This window comes from Austrofundulus limnaeus, unplaced genomic scaffold, assembly GCF_001266775.1.
Source record: "Austrofundulus limnaeus strain Quisiro unplaced genomic scaffold, Austrofundulus_limnaeus-1.0 Scaffold73, whole genome shotgun sequence".
In the NCBI taxonomy this organism is placed as follows: Eukaryota; Metazoa; Chordata; class Actinopteri; order Cyprinodontiformes; family Rivulidae; genus Austrofundulus; species Austrofundulus limnaeus.
In genome coordinates, this window is record NW_013952475.1 from 1,539,494 (window position 1) to 1,545,334 (window position 5,841).

Genomic DNA, 5,841 nt, shown 5'->3' on the forward strand with positions numbered 1-5,841 from the left:
CTTAGAGGGTTGTTGTTATTTGCTGTTGTTTACCAGTGCAGATGGTATCTTCTCTTTATACCTTAATACAAAGAACACTGTAACATTTATAGCTTTAGCTAGTTTGCAATGCTCGTCCCCAGATGGGCTTTTAGCAAATAAAACATGAAATAAAATATCATACAATAAAAATCCTAAAAACACTTAAATTATATCAGAATAAAATTAACAAGCCATCTTAAAATCATCACAGTTTACTGTTAATGGTGACTACAAATCTGGTCATTTTAAAGAAACTCCTTCAGTTTTAATCTAAAAATGTGACAGTCTGGAATCAGTTTCAAATCCTCAAGTAAAGAATTCCACAATGCCTCGCACAGAAAATGCTGTTTGACCAAAAGACGTTTTATGAAAAGGTACCTTACARTTCTTACTTGACGCACCTCGAGTTCCAGAAACTCCAGATTTAAGAGGAAGCACCAGGTCACTCAGCACCAATGGAGCTAGACCATTCATACATTGAAAAATTAAATGTACACTGCAGTATTTAATATAACTATCAAAGGTCATCATATTCAGTTTTTCAAGAACATTACAGTGATGAAATCTAACTGGTTTCCTATCCAAAAATTTAATTGCTCAGTTATAGATCATCTTTAGGGTTTTGATAGTTGTTGAAGTAGCTTGAGACCAAGACGTTACACATTAACTTAAATGGGAGAGAATCATAGAGTGCATGAAACTGTTTGCAGCGTGATATGGGAGAAATCCTCTTTTTAGTCTGAAAGTGTGTTAGAATGTAGTATCTACTACTGCCTGCAGGACCTGGTGGTGGCGCTCGCGATAAAGACTGTCTCCCAAGGCCTTTGAGCAGCAGCTGAGGATCTAAAGAGCCCCTTTTCTGGCAAAGTTGGCAAGCAGGTGAGTCCACTAAGTCCCAGGCAAACAGGTTGGCAGAGCATCGGGAGAATGTCATCTACTGACTGGACTAGGAACTTGAAGTGGCGTGGCTGCACCTTCCAGATATCTGCCCAGGTGATCTCACAGTCAACAGTATGCTCCCATTTCGTCCAGGCCCCCTGTTTGGACATGCCCACCACCCTGCTGACGCCTCAACACATACCTCCTCCTGAATCAGCTAACTAATTCCAGGCAACACTAACTTTTTTTAAATTATTGCATGTGATGCCTGAGCTCACTTTACATTTGAGGGTTCAATTAGTCCGAAACTGAAGCAGAGACTGCCTTCTGGTGGCTGTGTATCACATCACATGTTAACCTTCACATATTAACCACACGGTGGCAGCTTTCACCCATCATATCTATTAAAGTTCAGCTTTCACCCATCATTTCCATTAAAGTTCAGCTTTCACCCATCATATATATTAAAGTTCAGCATTGTTGGCTGATCCAAGTCATAAATAGATGACTCATTTAAGTACCTGGGTGTTCACCTCAACAAAAAACTGGAGTGGTCAGATGAATGTGCCGACACAAGTCCCAGCAGAACTCAGCAGGTCATGTTTTTGTCATCTCTGTCATTGACCTGACATTTAGGAGCAGCAGCTCTGATCAGAAGCAGAAGGGACGGATGCTGCTCGGGTGTTCTCATCAGGGGGAGCTGCCTGCAGAGCGGCTGCACTGAAGGGACCACAGGAGGTCAACAAATACCACCATGTTTACTTAAAAATGTGAGTTCAAGCACGACACCAGACTGAACAGAGTGTTAAGATTTTACCTCTTGGTTAGTTAAATGAATAACATTTTAAAAAGCTTGTTTACAGCAGCAGAAATAATCACATAGAAGGCAAAAAGACATTTTCTGAGACTAAAAGATTTTCAGTCAAATAATGYCATAATGTGTGTTTTTTGCGGCACTTCTCTTTGTATATTTCTGCACAAAAACAAAGTTGTGACATCTTTAAAAACCCTACTCATTTGACATTTTCTCCAGCAATTTGCTTCCACTTTAAACAGACAATAACACTAAAACCAGGGGTGGCTTTGAGTGTCCAGGGTATTTTTAGGGGGGCGCATACAAATAAAGAATAGCACTCTGGCTTTGAAGACTCAAGATGGCCACCACATCTAATCCCAAATGGCTTTAATCCATCTGTTTTGAGATATATTGCACTGAAAATTTGTGTGACTGTAAAGAATGATCTAAAAAACATTATTATTTAGCTATTTTTAGATATACAAAGCTGACGATTAGTGTGGAAGTAGCCAAAAATATTCTCTACCAAATTCTAAATGCTAATGAAAAATTCTAAATAGCCACTACAGCTAAATTTAAATGGCTATAGTTCAGCCATTTTAAGATGTATTGAGATTAAACTTGTTGCGGAGTTGCTAAGAATGACCACATGCCATTTGTCAATGTTAATCCCAAATTAAGCTAACCACTAATGCTAATGCTAGTTTTACAAAAGGCTACAATTGATCAATTTTTAAACATACACAGCTGTGAATTGATATAGTACATAGTATAAGAGAACAAGCCATCAAAATTTAAATGCAAATACAAAATCCAAGATTCCTATACCCACCTGTCAATTATTTGGGGGTGGCACCTGGGGTGGCCAACCAAGTAAAAGGGGTGGCAGTGGCACTTGCCACCCCGGCCACTCCTCCAACTGAAACTGTGGTTTATTTGGTCAGTTACTGAGTAACTATTTTGGTAATGAGGATGCCCCAGTTTTTAAAGTGAAAGTGTAAAAGATTTACTATGAAACATTTAAAATGGGAAATGAGGCACAGAATGAGGATGTAGCATGAGGAAGAGTGAAAGGAAAACCTCATTTAGAGCTGGACAATGTGAGCTGACGGTTTAGTCTTTATGATGTTTGTCTTAAAGTAATCTTGATAAAAGTCATGGTTTTAACGCCACAGAGCTCAGGTATTTTAATAAAACACAATAGCCTATATGCCACGGTCATTAATGACGTATTTCCGGTAAAATTTTTGCCACGCTCCTCCCTTCCACTCCCTGCTGATTGCCTATGTTTTTAGCGTCAGCTCCTAGTACTAGTCCGTGAAAAAGTCACAAAAGTTAAAGCATCTGTGATCTACTGGTATAAAATGTGTCCACTAAACAGCAGGTACGATCAAGTAGTTAGTTTTTCTCCTTTTTCCTTTAGATGAGGAGGTGACAGCAGAGGATCATAGCATTACAGGGAAAACTTATCTTTAAAAGCTCACGCTTGCRTTTGTAATCGGCATTTCTAACYTGAGGATATTCAAGAGCCAGCATCAGAAATGAGAAGACGGAGGTTACAAAAGGGAAATGTACATTTAYCCCCTTTTACTGCCAAGATCGGGAGAGGAAAGACCACCTCCACAYGACAGCTAGCAGGAAACTAACACAGCAGCCGGTACAAAGGTAGGTGTGTGTGTGCYCGCGCGTTTGTGTTATATGAAATGTTTTTATGCGACTTTGTCATGCGTTTTATGCAAAAGTAAAACCTTGTTAGAGTGTATATTACAGCGTAGACTAAAGCCGAGTGACGAGCGCCCCCTAGCACCGAGAGCAACAGAACCTCCGCCTGATAATCATTACATTTTCAGTTCACTAACGTCGGGGAAAACAATCCAAACCATACAAGTAGTCCATCAATTTAAAGCCCAGACTCTGCTCCTTCCAACAATATAAGTGTCACAGCTCTACGTGAAAAATTCACRGAACAAGCAGCCACGGGATAACAAAAAAGGCTAAATTCTGGAACCATGAACACAAACGTCTTTCCTTCGTTTTTATGGCTTTAATCCACTTTGGAGTGATTTTTTTTTCCACTTGTCTGGACCTGTACGTCTCCTGTGTTAATGTTGGTACATGTAATATGCTAATTCTGTACTGTGGAGATCATTAAGAGTCATTGTCGGGTGAAAAAATCTTTCGCTAACGCAGTGTTGACCGTGAACCGGAAGTGCTGGGAGTGGCATCCAGTGCTGGACCGGATGTCCGTGGCATATAGGCTATTCTTTATTAGTTGAGAAAACTCCTCGAATGGGAAGTGAAGCGTATTCGTAAAGAGAACTGGGTTAATGTTTGACTTTGTGGCTACAAAAGCTAATACTAATGTAGCAAGAATTAATTTTTAGACATACTGGGCAAAAATTTGATGTGGTAGTAGCTGAGAACTCCCAAACACATACACAATGAATCAAAAAATTCAAGATGGTGACCAAAATTCAGCTTTTTCCCCCTCTTTTCAGCATCTTTCTGCTAATTTTCAGCTACTGAAGTCCGCTTCAGTTTTTTCTTCAGATTTATTTACAATACATACAATAAGGATTTGCGCTGTACTCTAAACATATCTTTTACTATGAAGTGCCATTGAGTTTAGAGATCTCTTTTATTAGTAGCAGCTATTAAATAAAAAAAAGCACAACACATAAAGTACARTGAGCTCTAAACTGTAGCAGCCAATTAAGTTTGATGGCCTCTCAATAAAAACAATGACATTTTATCTTCAGTTCTTTCTTCTCAATACACTTCAAATCTCTGATAGACTCAAACTTTTAAAATTTAAGAACTATTCAAAGATTTTATCAAGAAAAAGAGATTTACCAAAGACGCCCCTGGAGCATTTAGTACTACCCTTCCCAAAAAGACGCATACTTCAAGTACATCACCTTCTGCCGCTTATCTGTAGTCATAGCTGTTGAGGAGACAAGTCCAGGAGAGAAACCCAGATATCCCTCTCCCCAGTGACACTTTCCAGCTCGTCCTGTGAGACCCCGAGGCTTTCCCAGGGCAGAGAGGATACACAATCCCTCCAGCGAGTCCTGTGTCCTCCCTGGGGCTTCCTGCGAGTGGGACATGACCTGAACACCTCTAAAGGGATCATCCTAATCAGATGAATCACCTCAACTGACTTCTTYCGATGCAGAAGAGCAGCAGCTCTGCTCCAAGCTCCCCACTGATGACTGAGCTCCTCACCTTATAAGGCTGAGCCTGGCCACCCCATGAAGGAAGCTCATTTTGGCCACTTGTATCCAGGATCCCCTTTCGGTCTTAATCCATGCGTCACAGGTGAGGGCTGGAACGTAGAGTAAATCGAGAGATTTACCTTTTRATTTAGCTCTTTCTTCACCACGCCCGACCAAAGCAACACCCTCATTACTGAGGACGAGGCCCCAWTCCATCTCCTGCTCCATCACTCATGAACAAGACACACAGATAACCCCCATAAACTCCTGTCCATAAACATTACAAACAGGACCGGAGAGACAGAATCCAACCCGCASTCTGAACGAGCTCAACTTTGTGTCATGAATGCAGACACAGCTCCAGCTTTGGTTATAAAGGGACTAATAAACCGAACACAAATGGCTTTTGCGAGATAACTCAATATTGCATGGGAATGTAAAAGAAAATGCCTTCCATGTTACCTATTCAWGTTCCAGGTTGTTTTGTAAGTTGCGTTTTTTGCTGCCATGCCAAAGTTTTGCTTTGTTAAAGTCTTTTGAAAAAAAAATTACAGCTTATTTAAAGGGGCAATATCATGTAAAATCAACTTTTTTTTAGTTTTATATCATGCTATAATGTTATACTCTTATAAAAAACATGCCCAAAGCCTTGCTTTGACTCATTCATGCATGTTTGAGAAGTCCTGCAATGTTTTTAGGAAGACATGTTGAGGAGCAAAACGACAGGTGGAGACTAGAAACGCCTCTGGGACGTGTCTTTAAGCCGAACTTCCTCATCACAGAGCACACCTCCCCACCCCCAACCCTACACACACTGCCCATGACTCCTGCAGGCTCTCGGCAGTAACAGCAAAGTGAAAGTGAAACTTAATCTGTCTGCTGCTCTTAACACTACTTCTCACTCAGTGAAGCTCTTTTCAGATTCAAAAT